Below are 16,915 nucleotides of genomic sequence, written 5' to 3'. Positions count from 1 at the left end.
AAGGATGCTGTCCTTCGTCTCTGTCTTTGTCTTTGTCTTTCTGTAAATGTTCCTATGAAGATGGTGATGTATGACATGAAGCCGGGGACAATCGAACGTCTGACAGGTGTATCCATGGCTTCCTGCCCTCCACCTTCACCGCTGTGGGGGTGCTCTGGGCAACTAGGTAAGGGCCCTCGAACTTGCTGTCTTTCCATCGTCGTACAAAATTGCTGATGTACACTTGCTGGCCCACGGAGATTGGACTGGTCTGCTGGGCTGTGTTGGTGCACTTCTCCTGTCGTGTCACCTGTTTAGAGAAGAACTTGACAGACTTCAATAACTGTGATAGATAACTACTCATTTCCTGTCCTAGGACCTCAGCTGTCTTTTGAGCATCTGTCCTCTGTCGAGCTATTGTTAAGGGAGTCAGCATAGGCCGTCCTGTTACTATCTGGTGAGGGGTGAAATGATGGTCACTTCCTGGTTGGTTTCTGAGGGCATAGAAGGCATGGGGAAGGCAGTACAGCCAGTTTTTCTTCATTGTGACACATAATTTACAAATTTTGTTCTTCAACAGGCCGTTAAGGCGCTCCACTATACCATTACTTTGGGGACGATAAACAGATGATAATTTATGTTTTATTCCTAAAGAGGTGCAGATGTGCTGAAACATGGCATTAACAAAATGGGTGCCGTTATCTGAGCGGATTGCTTCTGTGATTCCCCACCTAGGTATGACCTCTCTTATCAAAAAGTTGGCTGCAGCTGTGGCATCATTATGTACACATGGTCCTGCCTCGATCCACCTTGAAAAGGGGCAAACCACTACGATAAGGTATCTGTAGTTATTACATCTCTCAATCATGTCAACAAAATCTATGTTTAAATTTTTTAATGGGCCTGTTGGACGTGGTATAGTTGATGTAATTACTTTTAGTGTAGTTCTTGGACTGTATTGTTGGCATACTGTGCATTCTGCTATATACATCGTAATCATTTCAGATAATTGTGGAATGAACCAGTCTGTCTGTAATGTGGCAAGAAGGTATTCCTTGGCAGTGTGTGCAGGGAGGTGTAGATGCTCAAGGGCAATATACAGCAGGGCTTGTGGCATCACTGGCTTGCCTGTACTTTCTTGCCTATAGATAAAATCTGTTGGTGACTGCATACACCCTCGCTGCTCCCACAGCTCCCTTTCATGAGGTAGTGCTTGTTCCTGCAATTCTCGTAAATGCAATCGTGCTGTCTCAGTGTATGGGGGTGGTAACTCGGTAGCACTCTGTTGTCTGTTTGTCATCATCCCTAACCTGTGCTGATCCTGTTCGCTGAAGTTTGGAGATTTTTAGCTGCTTCTTTTGCTGCCCAGTCTGCCAAGGCGTTTCCCCTGGAGACAAGGTCTTGCTGATTGGTGTGTGCGGCACATTTTATAACCTCTACCTTAAATGGCAGAGTTAAAGCCTTTATCAATTGCGCTAATAGGTCTTTATGCATTACAGGGGATCCATCAGATTTGAGAAATCCCCTCCTTTCCCACCGGCGAATGCTAGAATGCACGGTGGTGGTGACATATGCTGAATCTGAATAAATGGTAACCTCCAGTCCTTCAGCGTGTTGCAGCGCTTCAATCATAGCTACTAATTCTGCAGCTTGCGCTGAGAAATGGGATGGAAGTGGTATCTGGCTCACAATCTGTAAGGTGTCAGAGGATCCCTGCTGCTCGGCTTTTACAACAGCTGCTCCTGAGTGCCGAATCCCAGTCTCCTGATCTATAAAAGAGGACCCATCAACAAAGAGTAGCATGCTCCCAGGGATGGGGTCCTCTCTTATCTCACTCTCTTCCTCTGGGGTGTAAGTGGCGCAGTCATGTACTTGTTCATCCTCAGAAACTGGGTGTGCAAAGAATGTCGCTGGATTAACTGTGTGACACCGTACCACTTGCAAGGATGGTATTGACAGTATTACTTCATATCCAGATACTCTCTGAGTTGTAAGAGTGCTCTTGCTTCTCTGCAAGATAGCGAATACCGCATGCTCTACATACAGTGTTAAAGGTGATCCCATCACTATGGTGGCGCTCTTTTGAACCGCAAAAGCTGCTGCTGCCAGAGCTTGCTCACATGGGTAATGCCCTTTCATGACGGGATCAAGCAGCCCACTGTAGTAGGCAATTGGTTTGTGCCCCATAGATGTCTTTTGAGTCAGTACTGCTGTCATTGTTGTTCCATTACAATGACAAAAGAGGTAGAAATGTTTATTGTAATCAGGTGTAGCTAACACTGGAGCATTTGTTATTGCTTCCTTTAGCTCTAGGAAGGCTGTCTCCCTGTCATCGGTCCAGTCTACTTTATTTTGCGTTTGCGTGGGACTCTTTTAAGGCAGTGAGAAGTGGTGTAGTTAGGGTGGCATAGTCAAATATCCACTGTCTCACATAATTGTAGAGTCCTAAAAACGCCTGCATCTGTTTAGTTGTTGTGGGCGTAGACATTTTCCTAATACTCTGTACTCTGTCCGGTGTCACCCTCCTCCCATCTTTAGATATTATCTGTCCCAAGTAGTGGACCTCTGTCTGCACGTACTGTAATTTGTTGTTGTCCACTTTGAAACCTTTTTCTGCAAGCCTGCAGAGGAGACCAATGGTGTCATCTCTACATATGTCTTCAGTGGCGCTGCAAACCATGATGTCATCTACATATTGTAACAATGTACTCCTGCACTCTATGTTTGCTAAATCCTTCTTCACTATTCTGTTAAAAATGCTTGGGGATTCACAGTAGCATTGAGGCAAACGCCTGTAGCAAAGTTGAGTCTGTTTAAATGTAAAGGCGGTCAAATATTGGCTGTCAGGATGTAGTGGAACGCTGAAAAACGCATTCTTGAGATCGACCACTGAGAGGTAAGTGGCCTCTTTAGGCATGTTTGTTAGTATAATTGATGGGTCAGGTACCACTGGAAATTCTGGTATCACTACATCATAAAGAGAGTGAAAATCTTGAACCATTCGCCACGTTCCCCCCTTTGCCTTGCGTATCGGGAAGATCGGAGTGTTGCACAGTGACGACCTCTCATATATTACTCCCTGCTCAAGTAATGCTTGTATTGCGGGGAGAATACCCTCTTCTGCCTCCTTGGACAAGGGGTACTGGCGTATCCTGGGCAGAATTGCTCCAGGCTTCAAAGTAATCTTCACAGGCTCAGCCCCTTTGATCAGTCCCACATCATATGGACCCTTGGTCCACAATACCTCTGGGACCTTTGCCAAGTCTCTCTCAGTTATCGTTGGGTCTCGTGCATGTCTGGACGCTGTTCTGTATTGTAACTGTACTCTAATATCAATGTCCATCTCAAACACAACTGTCTCAGTTAGTGGGTAATCATCAAATAGTTCTTCATCTGATATATCTCTTAATTTAATCCCAGGATCTGTGAATATTATTGACGCCCACATCTCCTCTCTCCTGTCAGTTGCGAACAACACAGCATATGTGGATCTTATTTCAAGGGCAGATATTTCCAATATCATTTCACGTTCTTTAATAGGATCCACAGGCTCATGAGACCTGAACAACAGTTCCTTTGGCAACTGCACTGTTTTCCCTTGCAGCGCTGGTGTGTGTGCTATTAAGGCATACACACCGCGCAAAAAAGCTTCTGTATCAACAGGAGCTGCTCTGACCTGTTGTCCTAGCTCCTCATGAGCTATGAGGGACAATATTCTGCTTGGTGTAACACCTGGTGTGTAATATACCAGTGACCCATCTTCCAGGAAGGAGATGGTCATATTCAGTTTACTCATCAAATCCCTCCCAAGAAGAGTGACTGGTGACTCTGTGGAGTATGGTAGTGGTCCTTCAATTTGTTTATCTCCCACAGTCATATTTACGGATTTGGTGAATGGAACCCTACTCACAGCCCCAGAAAACCCTTGTGTGTCCATTGAGTAGCAAGAAAGAGGTAATTTCCCTTCCCTAATACACGATTTGGAGGCCCCAGTGTCGATTAAAAACTTATAGGGGCGACTTTCTATGGCTACCGTCACAGTGGGTTCCTCGTCTGACCTGTGGGTTACCAATAGTATTGGACACACAGTGGCTATCTGCGGGCTCTGTCATTGCATGTAGCTTTGAGTTGGTGCTCCCCCGAATGTTTGGGGTGTTGCCTGGAAGGGATTGCCTCCTTGCACTATTACACCTCCCACCTGTGCCTGTCCTCCCATTGTATTGTTGACACCTTGTGGCCCGCCTTGCGGCATTGGCCCCTGAGGTGCAGCCCACTGGGCTTGGGGCCCCGGTGGGGGTCCCTGCATGGCTTGCTGCTGGGGTGCCCACTGCACTTGTTGAGGCCTCACCTGCCCCTGTGAGGTATTCCAACCTTGCGCTCTCTCATTGTTTTTCCTGGCTCAGCATTCTCATGCAAAATGGCCCATCTTACCGCAATAATAGCATTGCTGTCCTGCTCTATAATTTCCTTGTCTTCTCCCTTGTGTTATCCCTTGCTCTCCTGTAAAACTCCCCTGTCCTCTCTTTGTATCACTTGCTGGTTGTCCTCCTGGTGTCTGCACCTGTACTGGCATGGTGACAGACATTGGTGGTGCAGTCACAAGTGCCCCTTCTGTACTCGGCTTCTTGAGTTTTTGTTGCACCAACTTCGCTGCGGCCCTTTCTGCCTGCTCTGTCCTCTCCTTGTCTTTTTCTTGTTTTCGCTTAAAATAATGCATTATGTGGGCCTGTATTTCGGGCCACGGCTTAGCCTCTATTCCCACCACTCCATCTAGATTTCCTTGAATGTCAGTGGGAAGGCCCCGCTTTAATACATTATAAAACAAAATTGCATTTCCTCCCGTGTTTTCCCAGGTATATCCTACCTCCTGGACCCATCGTTCTTTCATTCTACTAATGAATTCTGCAATATCCTCAGTCGGCTTTATACTTTCTGCCATAAGGGCTCCAATGTCCGGCCTGTCTGGGTACGTCCGTTGGAGCGCATCCTAAACATGTTGGCGGACATTGTTAAAAGATGACCCATCAAACTGTGCATTTATCAATGTTACTTGAGGGAACCCTGCCCTTACAAAAATTGTGTTTACTTCATCTCCCACTAATGAGCTGAGCAGGCTTTTGACATCTCCTAAGGCAAGGCTGACCCCGGCAGTGTGTTTTTCAAAACATCCTATCCATTTCCCTGCACCTTCAGACAACGGAGGTGGTGCTCTCTTTAAATTCTCTTTGTCCATTTGTGGCCATGGTACGTACGTGGGCACTTGCCCTCCCTTAAAAATAAGGGGTAACTGAGTTATTGGTCGAGGGGTTCCTGATCTGAGGCTTAATCTTGGATCTGGTCTAGTACTGCGTGTCACTTGAGTTGGTTTGTCTTCGGCGTACTTTTCCCAAACTGCAAGGCATTCTTGCATGTAAGGGTAATTCCAGCTTGGGTCACCCTGTATATGCGTATGCAATCTTCTGCAGTCGCTAAATGAAAGGGTTGAAAAGACCCTTGTCGGGGCCATGGCTTCCTTCCTTCTCTTTTAGTCTACCTCGCCAATTCACTTGAGAAGGGGTAACAATAATAACTGCCCTCCTCTTGCTCTATTATCTCTATAGGTGTCAATTCTGACCTCTTTTTGAGTGTTGACGGTCTTTTTGTGACTGAGACACCTCTGGCTGTCATTACTAATTCTCGTGGAGGGCGCGGACGAAAATTGTATAACCTTCTATTGACTCCTTGCTCATGCGCACCCCTGTTAAACCCATTGTCCCATTCCTCATCATCTTCTGCCCCTGTTACAACTTGTGAGCCCTCCGGGGGCTCCTCATATGGTGGCGTGTCCACACTTCCTTCCCACTCCTCTTCTTCTTCTATCCAGTCCTCTGCTGCCTCTCTTAGTGTCTTTGCAGATGTGTCTCTAAGCCTGAGAATGACATGCCCTGTAGTCCATTGTCCCCGAAGGGGGGCAAGACTCCGAGATTGCTCTGCCTGTCTCACCGTATGTTGCAATTCACTTACTAGCCTGTCTCTCCCGCTCTGCTCTGGGTCAGCTTGAGGAGCCGATGGGACAGGAGCGGGGTTGCCCCAGCTCCCTGTGCCTCTAACCTCTCCTCCTTAGGCTCAACCCGAACTGGATCTTGGTACCCGGCAGCTGGCAGGATAGGGTACAACCCATAGGGTGGGGGCTCCCCTAGTGAATTTCCTGGGGATTCTGTTTGTGTTTGTGCCACTTCTTGTATTTGTGTCACTGCCTCTTCGGGCACGGTAGACGTGTCCCTTTCTTTTTCATGAGAGAATACTCGCCATAGTGACAGAATAGCTTCTATTTTCTGTGTTTCTTTTTCTTATATGTTGAGCGAATGTAAGTTAACGTGTGTTCAGCTACGTCGTGGTCGAAATGTCCCTTCTTTTGGCCATGGTTGAGCATGACCCTCGGTGCCTTTATGCAACTGTTTGCAATATTTTAGTATTCTTTTCTTATCTGAAGGGAACGTTTTCATCATATGGTCCAAATGGGTATCCATGATCCCCATAGGACGAGTGTTTCCTATGTGTACCTCTTGCAGTGTAACCGATGCGCTGTGTATTTATTATTATTATTATTATTTTTTCCTGTTATCTTGCCTGTATTTTTGGCTATACCACTGTCACTAACTTACAGCAGTATTGTGTAAGGTCAGTCCTACTCAGTATTACCTGACTTCACATATATTGTTGTGAGACCGTATCGGTGAACATCAGCCATACTAGCCTGTGTAAGACCTCTTCTATGGTGATGTCTGGGGCAGGTGAATTTATGAGGGGCCTAAGTGGATTTGTAGCTGAAGCAATGCGTGTTATAACGTTGTCATGTATGTAGATGAGTATTTGTGGTGCTCTGGGATGCGTTGAGCCATTCATTGTTTAAGGCAATGAAGTGACGAATATCTATGAGGAATGCATCGAGAAGAGCCTCTAATATAAGGGGTGATTGAGTTATTATTTCAAACCTCGGGGTGTTACATGGACATGGGGGTTGCCTGTGTGCCCATTTAAATACTAATCTTAATTCAAGGGTATCTGTTTCCTGCCACAGAGAATTATCAACCTCACTCATAGGGATTTATTATCAACCTTTACTTATTTTGGGATTGTTTATTCAGACCTCCTGTGTTTTTATTTACACTAATTATTTCCCCCTTGCGAGATGCTTTAAGGGTGTCTATTGGGATGTCAAAAATATGGCAGAGGTCTCGCACCCTCTCTTCCTCACTTACATCTGACTGCGTGACAGCTGGTGGGGACACCTGCCATTTCTCTATGACCTGACATTTATGATTGTAAAACACAGTACTATTTTCGTTCCCTTTTTTACTCTTTACCCATGAAAAGCATTCACTGGTCCCTGTTGCGCTTTGCAGGTTTGCAACCAAGGGTCTGGATGTACTCAGACTCCCACTAATATCTCAGCCCTGGTCGCTCTCCCTCAAAGACGCCTTCCAGATGTTACTAAATCTGGGTATCTGGTGAACCAGGCGTGTGACTCAGTCAGAGCGAAATGTGCACACTTGTTACTCGGTCCACCTCACTATTTCCTACTCTAACCCCCCCGGATCTAACCAGGATATCTGGTAGGCATTCCCAAATGAAAGTCTCTTCCAGGGGCTGCCCCCTGGGTAATGCACTACTGTCGTCCAGGGGCTGCCCCCTGGGTAATGCACTGCTGTCTATTACACTAGCTAGTCTTCTGGTCTGACCGGGAAATCACAATGTATTAATACCATACCATCAAAACATTGCTTTAACCCCCTGACTAGTCTTCCGGTCTAACCGGGGAATCACAATTTATTTTTAGCATAACATTGCATTTAAACCCCACAAAAATCATGCATGCATTTTGTTATATTATAGTTGCCAAAAAGAATCATGCAATTAAAAATAATAAGGTACAAGTCCAACCTCTCTCCACCCTTTAGGACAGCAACATCTGGAATCCCCGACTGCCTGTTTGAATAGGCAGGTGTAAGCTCACCTGTTTTTGTTGCGCGCAGTGTTCTATTCAAGCAGTACAGGCGGCTCTTCGTTCAGCTGCGTCCGGAGAAGGGGGGCTCCTGGCTGGCTAAGCCAGATGTTGGCAGGTCAAGAATAAAAGAACGACAAGACTCAGTTTGGCAATTAATATGAGCATTTATGAATAACGTCCGGGAGGGCAGCAGAGCTCTATGACTGAAACCGCACTCAAATTTGTCAGTTCAAACAGCCCTTTTTATATGTTTTCGGCACCTTGAATGCGTCTTATCACTTGTCATGCATTTTGATTTAAGCGCTTGTTTGGTACATTGCATCTCTACTTACGTCAGCATAAAGCCACATTTCTCGTGAGAAAGCATCTAATTACACGTTTGCAGGAAAGCGAAGGTTACATATCTGTCATGGGCACATTTATTAATAAACAGCAATATCTTTTATCTCACGTTCTAAAGGCTGTCTGTATTTACTCCTTTTCTAACTCCAGACTTGGAACCCCGTCTGTCTGGCCTCCCTCACACAGCCGCTGGCCTTCAAGCATCAATGCTTATTGTGTTCCCGTCCTGAAACTCCCTTGGTGTGTGTAGGAAAGTACCATCTTGCCTGGCATGTTACTCCCATTTTTCACTGTATATATGTTGTTTTAGTTGTATGTGTCACTGGGACCCTGGTAACCCAGGGCCCCAGTGCTCATAAGTGTGCCTGAATGTGTTACCTGTGTAGTGACTAACTGTCTCACTGAGGCTCTGCTAATCAGAACCTCAGTGGTTATGCTCTCTCATTTCTTTCCAAATTGTCACTAACAGGCTAGTGACCATTTTTACCAATTTACATTGGCTTACTGGAACACCCTTATAATTCCCTAGTATATGGTACTGAGGTACCCAGGGTATTGGGGTTCCAGGAGATCCCTATGGGCTGCAGCATTTCTTTTGCCACCCATAGGGAGCTCTGACAATTCTTACACAGGCCTGCCACTGCAGCCTGAGTGAAATAACGTCCACGTTATTTCACAGCCATTTTACACTGCACTTAAGTAACTTATAAGTCACCTATATGTCTAACCTTTACCTGGTAAAGGTTAGGTGCAAAGTTACTTAGTGTGAGGGCACCCTGGCACTAGCCAAGGTGCCCCCACATTGTTCAGAGCCAATTCCCTGAACTTTGTGAGTGCGGGCACACCATTACACGCGTGCACTACATATAGGTCACTACCTATATGTAGCTTCACAATGGTAACTCCGAATATGGCCATGTAACATGTCTATGATCATGGAATTGCCCCCTCTATGCCACCCTGGCATAGTTGGCACAATCCCATGATCCCAGTGGTCTGTAGCACAGACCCTGGTACTGCCAAACTGCCCTTCCTGGGGTTTTACTGCAGCTGCTGCTGCTGCCAACCCCTCAGACAGGCATCTGCCCTCCTGGGGTCCAGCCAGGCCTGGCCCAGGATGGCAGAACAAAGAACTTCCTCTGAGAGAGGGTGTTACACCCTCTCCCTTTGGAAAACGGTGTGAAGGCAGGGGAGGAGTAGCCTCCCCCAGCCTCTGGAAATGCTTTGTTGGGCACAGAGGTGCCCAATTCTGCATAAGCCAGTCTACACCGGTTCAGGGGACCCCTTAGCCCTGCTCTGGCACGAAACTGGACAAAGGAAAGGGGAGTGACCACTCCCCTGACCTGCACCTCCCCTGGGAGGTGTCCAGAGCTCCTCCAGTGTGCTCCAGACCTCTGCCATCTTGGAAACAGAGGTGCTGCTGGCACACTGGACTGCTCTGAGTGGCCAGTGCCACCAGGTGACGTCAGAGACTCCTTGTGATAGGCTCCTTCAGGTGTTGCTAGCCTATCCTCTCCCCTAGGTAGCCAAACCCTCTTTTCTGGCTATTTAGGGTCTCTGTCTCTGGGGAAACTTTAGATAACGAATGCAAGAGCTCATCCGAGTTCCTCTGCATCTCTCTCTTCACCTTCTGATAAGGAATCGACTGCTGACCGCGCTGGAAGCCTGCAAACCTGCAACATAGTAGCAAAGACGACTACTGCAACTCTGTAACGCTGATCCTGCCGCCTTCTCAACTGTTTTCCTGCTTGTGCATGCTGTGGGGGTAGTCTGCCTCCTCTCTGCACCAGAAGCTCCGAAGAAATCTCCCGTGGGTCGACGGAATTTTCCCCCTGCAACCGCAGGCACCAAAAAGCTGCATTACCGGTCCCTTGGGTCTCCTCTCAGCACGACGAGTGAGGTCCCTCGAATCCAGCAACTCTGTCCAAGTGACCCCCACAGTCCAGTGACTCTTCAGTCCAAGTTTGGTGGAGGTAAGTCCTTGCCTCACCTCGCTGGGCTGCATTGCTGGGAACCGCGACTTTGCAGCTACTCCGGCCCCTGTGCACTTCCGGCGGAAATCCTTTGTGCACAGCCAAGCCTGGGTCCACGGCACTCTAACCTGCATTGCACGACTTTCTAAGTTGGTCTCTGGCGACGTGGGACTCCTTTGTGCAACTTCGGCGAGCACCGTTTCACGCATCCTCGTTGTGCCTGTTTCTGGCACTTTTCCGGGTGCTACCGGCTTCAGAGAGGGCTCCTTTTCTTGCTCTACGTCCCTTCTCTCTGCTGGTCCAATTTGAGACCTCCTGGTCCCTCCTGGGCCTCAGCAGCGTCCAAAAACGCTAACCGTACGATTTGCAGCTAGCAAGGCTTGTTGGTGTTCTTTTGGCGGAAAAACACTTCTGCACGACTTTCCACGGCGAGAGGGATCCGTCCACCAAAGGGGAAGTCTCTAACCCTTTTCGTTTGTGCAGAAACCTCAGCTTCTTCTGTCCAGTAGAAGCATCTTTGCACCCGCAGCTGGCATTTCCTGGGCATCTGCCCATCTCCGACTTGCTTGTGACTTTTGGACTTGGTCCCCTTGTTCCACAGGTACCCTAGATTGGAAATCCACAGTTGTTGCATTGCTGGTTTGTGTCTTTCCTGCATTATTCCTCTAACATGACTTCTTTGTCCTTAGGGGAACTTTAGTGCACTTTGCACTCACTTTTCAGGGTCTTGGGGAAGGTTATTTTTCTAACTCTCACTATTTTCTAATAGTCCCAGCGACCCTCTACAAGGTCACATAGGTTTGGGGTCCATTCGTGGTTCGCATTCCACTTTTGGAGTATATGGTTTGTGTTGCCCCTATCCCTATGTTTCCCCATTGCATCCTATTGTAACTATACATTGTTTGCACTGTTTTCTAAGACTATACTGCATATTTTTGCTATTGTGTATATATATCTTGTGTATATTTCCTATCCTCTCACTGAGGGTACACTCTAAGATACTTTGGCATATTGTCATAAAAATAAAGTACCTTTATTTTTAGTATAACTGTGTATTGTGTTTTCTTATGATATTGTGCATATGACACTAAGTGGTACTGTAGTAGCTTCACACGTCTCCTAGTTCAGCCTAAGCTGCTCTGCTAAGCTACCATTATCTATCAGCCTAAGCTGCTAGACACCCTATACACTAATAAGGGATAACTGGGCCTGGTGCAAGGTGCAAGTACCCCTTGGTACTCACTACAAGCCAGTCCAGCCTCCTACATTGGTTGTGCAGCGGTGGGATAAGTGCTTTTAGACTACTTACCACTCTGGTCATTGTACTTTTCATAAGAGAAAAATATACAAAACAAGGTCAGTGTATATACACATAGCCAAAAAGTTTTGCATTTCCTCTTTTCACTCTTTTCTAAGTGCTGAAAAGTACTTCTAACTTTCTAAAAAGTTCTAAAAAGTTTTAAAAGTTTTTTTCTCTGTCTTTCTAAAAGCTCTGACAAACTTTTTATCTTTTACTATCACTTTAACTCTCTCTAAAAATGTCTGGCACAGGTCAAAATGTTGATCTGTCCAAACTTGCATATGATCACCTTAGCTGGAAAGGAGCAAGGAATCTCTGCATAGAGAGAGGTTTGAGTGTAGGGAAGAATCCTTCCTTAGAACTGTTAATTAACATGCTTAGAGTACAGGATAAGGCCATAAGTGCCCAATCCGTAGAAAAAGTAGCTAATGGTTCTCAATCTGATCCTGGGACTCCCCCAGGAAAAGATTCAGGAAAGAAACTTCCTAGCCTGCCCATTACTAGACAGTCTAGCATAGTTGGTAATGATGATGAGCCACACCATAGAAATAGTGTTGTCTCACATCATAGCAAAAGCATTTATTCTCACCATACTGGTAGTGATGTTTCTGTTAGCCAAGCTGTTAGGGTGGCTTCTGTAAGGGACAGGTCTCCTTCTGTCCATTCTCACCATACTTCTGTTTCAAGGCATGTCCCTCCCACCCACCCTGATGACAGATTGTTAGAAAGGGAGCTCAATAGATTGAGAGTGGAACAAACCAGACTGAAGCTCAAGAAGCAACAGCTGGATTTGGATAGACAGACTTTAGAAGTAGAGAAGGAGAGACAGAAACTGGGTTTAGAAACCCATGGTGGCAGCAGCAGTATTCCCCATAGTCATCCTGCAAAAGAGCATGATTCCAGGAATCTGCATAAGATAGCTCCCACTTATAAGGAGGGGGATTACATTAACAAGTGGTTTGCTGCACTTGAGAGGGCCTGTGTTGTACAGGATGTCCCTCAAAGGCAGTGGGCTGCTATCCTATGGCTATCATTTAGTGGAAAAGGTAGGAATAGGCTCCTTACTGTGAAAGAAAATGATGCTAATAATTTCCAAGTTCTTAAGAATGCACTCCTGGATGGTTATGGCTTAACCACTGAACAGTACAGGATAAAGTTCAGAGAGACCAAAAAGGAGTCTTCACAAGACTGGGTTGATTTCATTGACCATTCAGTGAAGGCCTTGGAGGGGTGGTTACATGGCAGTAAAGTTACTGATTATGACAGCCTGTATAACTTGATCCTGAGAGAGCATATTCTTAATAATTGTGTGTCTGATTTGTTGCACCAGTACTTGGTGGACTCTGATCTGACCTCTCCCCAAGAATTGGGAAAGAAGGCAGACAAATGGGTCAGAACAAGGGTGAACAGAAAAGTTCATACAGGGGGTGACAAAGATGGCAACAAAAAGAAGGATGGTAAGTCTTCTGACAAGGGTGGGGACAAATCTAAAAATGAGTCTTCATCAGGCCCACAAAAACACTCTGGTGGGGGTGGTGGGCCCAAATCCTCTTTTAATCAGAACAAGGAAAAGAAACCATTGTGCTATTTATGTAAAATAAAAGGCCATTGGACAACAGATCCCAGTTGTCCAAAGAAAAGCACCAATGCTCCTACCACTACAACCCCTACTGCTACCCCTAGTGTCCCTACTAATAGCAGTGGTGGTGGGAGCAAACCTACTAATAGCCAATCCAAGGGAGTAGCTGGGCTCACTATTGGTAACTTAGTTGGGGTTGGCCTTGTTAGGGAGGCCACAGAGGCTGTGTTAGTCTCTGAGGGGGCTATGGATTTAGCCACCTTAGTTGCTTGTCCCCTTAATATGGATAAGTACAAGCAGCTACCCCTAATAAATGGTGTTGAGGTTCAGGCCTACAGGGACACTGGTGCCAGTGTGACTATGGTCATAGAGAAACTGGTCCACCCTGAACAACACCTACTTGGTCACCAGTACCAAGTAACCGATGCTCACAACAACACACTTAGCCACCCCATGGCTGTTGTAAATCTCAACTGGGGGCGGGTTACTGGTCCAAAGAAAGTTGTGGTAGCTTCAGATTTACCTGTAGACTGTCTATTAGGGAATGATTTGGAGACATCAGCTTGGTCAGATGTGGAGTTGGAGGCCCATGCAGCAATGCTGGGCATCCCAGGGCATATTTTTGCTTTGACAAGGGCTCAGGCCAAAAAGCAAAAAGGACAGGGAAGCTTGGATCCTGGAACAATGGACCAAGTGTTCCCTAAAGCTAGGGCTAGTAGAAGCAAACCACTTCCTACTATCCCTCCCTCTACAGTGGATTCTAATTCTGAGGAAGAAGAATTCCCTCCCTGTGCAGAACCTACACCAGAGGAGCTGGAAGCAGACACTGCTGAGCTTTTGGGTGAAGGGGGGCCTGCCAGAGAGGAGCTGAGTGTGGCACAGCAAACCTGTCCCACATTAGAGGGTCTCAGACAGCAAGCTGTCAAAAAGGCTAATGGGGATGTCAGTGACTCTCACAGAGTTTACTGGGAGGACAACCTCTTGTACACTGAGCATAGGGATCCTAAACCTGGAGCTGCCAGGAGATTAGTGATTCCTCAGGAGTACAGAAAGTTCCTCCTAACACTGGCACATGACATTCCCTTAGCTGGGCATCTAGGACAAATGAAAACTTGGGACAGGCTTGTTCCCCTGTTTCATTGACCTAGGATGTCTGAGGATACAAAGGAATTTTGTAAGTCCTGTGAAACCTGTCAAGCCAGTGGCAAGACAGGTGGCACCCCAAAGGCACCCCTTATTCCACTGCCTGTGGTTGGGGTTCCCTTTGAAAGGGTAGGGGTTGACATAGTTGGCCCCCTTGACCCTCCTACTGCTTCAGGCAATAGGTTTATCTTGGTGGTAGTGGACCATGCCACAAGATATCCTGAAGCTATTCCTTTAAGGACCACTACAGCTCCTGCAGTGGCAAAGGCCCTCCTGGGAATATTTTCCAGGGTGGGCTTCCCAAAGGAAGTAGTATCAGACAGGGGAAGCAATTTCATGTCTGCATACTTAAAGGCCATGTGGAAGGAGTGTGGTGTAACGTACAAGTTCACAACACCCTATCATCCACAAACAAATGGACTGGTGGAGAGATTTAATAAAACTCTCAAAGGCATGATTATGGGTCTCCCTGAAAAACTCCGCAGAAGATGGGATATCCTTCTACCATGCCTCCTTTTTGCCTACAGGGAGGTACCCCAGAAAGGAGTGGGCTTCAGCCCCTTTGAACTTCTTTTTGGACACCCTGTTAGGGGTCCACTCACACTTGTAAAGGAGGGTTGGGAACAACCTTTAAAAGCTCCTAAGCAGGATATTGTGGATTATGTACTTGGCCTCAGATCAAGGATGGCTGAGTACATGAAAAAGGCCAGTAAAAACCTTCAGGCCAGCCAAGAGCTCCAGAAGCAATGGCATGATCAGAAGGCTGTTTTGGTTCAGTACCAACCAGGGCAGAAAGTGTGGGTCTTGGAGCCTGTGGCCCCAAGAGCACTCCAAGATAAATGGAGTGGACCCCACACAATTGTTGAAAAGAAGGGAGAAGTCACCTATTTAGTTGACTTAGGCACTGCCAGGAGTCCCCTTAGGGTGCTCCATGTCAACCGCCTGAAACCCTACTATGACAGGGCTGATCTCACCCTGCTCATGGCAACAGATGAGGGACAGGAAGAAGACAGTGATCCTCTACCTGATCTCTTCTCTTCCACAGATCAAGATGCTCTTGTGGAAGGTGTAGTTTTGGCTGATTGTCTTACTGCTGAGCAGAAAGACAATTGCATAAATCTCCTAGATCAATTCTCTGAACTCTTCTCTACTGTGCCAGGTACCACTTCTTGGTGTGAGCACACTATAGATACTGGAGACAGTTTACCTGTCAAAAGTAAGATCTATAGGCAGCCTGACCATGTCAGGGACTGCATAAAGCAAGAGGTCCAGAAAATGTTAGAACTAGGAGTGGTTGAGCACTCTGACAGTCCATGGGCTTCTCCTGTGGTACTGGTACCAAAACCCCATTCCAAAGATGGAAAAAAGGAAATGCGGTTTTGTGTAGACTATAGAGGTCTCAACTTGGTAACCAAAACTGATGCTCACCCTATACCCAGGGCAGATGAGCTCATAGATACACTGGCATCTGCCAAGTATCTAAGCACTTTTGATTTGACTGCAGGGTATTGGCAGATCAAATTGTCAGAAGATGCTAAACCTAAGACTGCATTTTCTACCATTGGAGGACATTACCAGTTTACTGTAATGCCTTTTGGTTTGAAAAATGCACCTGCCACTTTTCAGAGGTTGGTGAACACAGTCCTGCAAGGGCTGGAAGCTTTCAGTGCAGCATATTTGGACGATATAGCTGTCTTTAGCTCCAGCTGGGATGATCACCTGGTCCACCTATGGAAAGTTTTGGAGGCCCTGCAAAAGGCAGGCCTCACTATCAAGGCTTCAAAGTGCCAGATAGGGCAGGGTAAAGTGGTTTATCTGGGACACCTTGTTGGTGGGGAACAGATTGCACCACTTCAGGGGAAAATCCAAACAATTATTGATTGGGTTCCCCCTACCACTCAGACTCAGGTGAGAGCCTTCCTAGGCCTCACTGGGTATTACAGGAGGTTCATTAAGAACTATGGCTCCATTGCAGCCCCTCTTAATGACCTCACATCCAAGAAAATGCCTAAAAAGGTATTATGGACAGCAAACTGTCAGAAAGCTTTTGAGGAGCTGAAGCAGGCCATGTGCTCTGCACCTGTCCTGAAAAGCCCTTGTTACTCTAAAAAATTATATGTCCAAACTGATGCATCTGAATTAGGAGTAGGGGCAGTCCTATCACAACTTAATTCTGAGGGCCAGGATCAACCTGTTGCTTTTATTAGTAGGAGGTTGACCCCTAGAGAAAAGCGTTGGTCTGCCATAGAGAGGGAGGCCTTTGCTGTGGTCTGGGCTCTGAAGAAGTTGAGGCCATACCTGTTTGGCACTCACTTCATTGTTCAGACAGACCACAAACCTCTACTTTGGCTAAAACAAATGAAAGGTGAAAATCCTAAATTGTTGAGGTGGTCCATATCCCTACAGGGAATGGACTATGCAGTGGAACATAGACCTGGGAGTAGCCACTCCAATGCAGATGGACTCTCCAGATATTTCCACTTAGACAATGAAGACTCATCAGGTCATGGCTAGTCTTATTGTCCTTCGTTTTGGGGGGGTTGTGTAGGAAAGTACCATCTTGCCTGGCATGTTACCCCCATTTTTCACTGTATATATGTTGTTTTAGTTGT

This window comes from Pleurodeles waltl, chromosome 5 (genome assembly GCF_031143425.1).
Source record: "Pleurodeles waltl isolate 20211129_DDA chromosome 5, aPleWal1.hap1.20221129, whole genome shotgun sequence".
NCBI classification, from domain to species: domain Eukaryota; kingdom Metazoa; phylum Chordata; class Amphibia; order Caudata; family Salamandridae; genus Pleurodeles; species Pleurodeles waltl.
Note: the sequence above shows the minus strand (reverse complement) of the source record.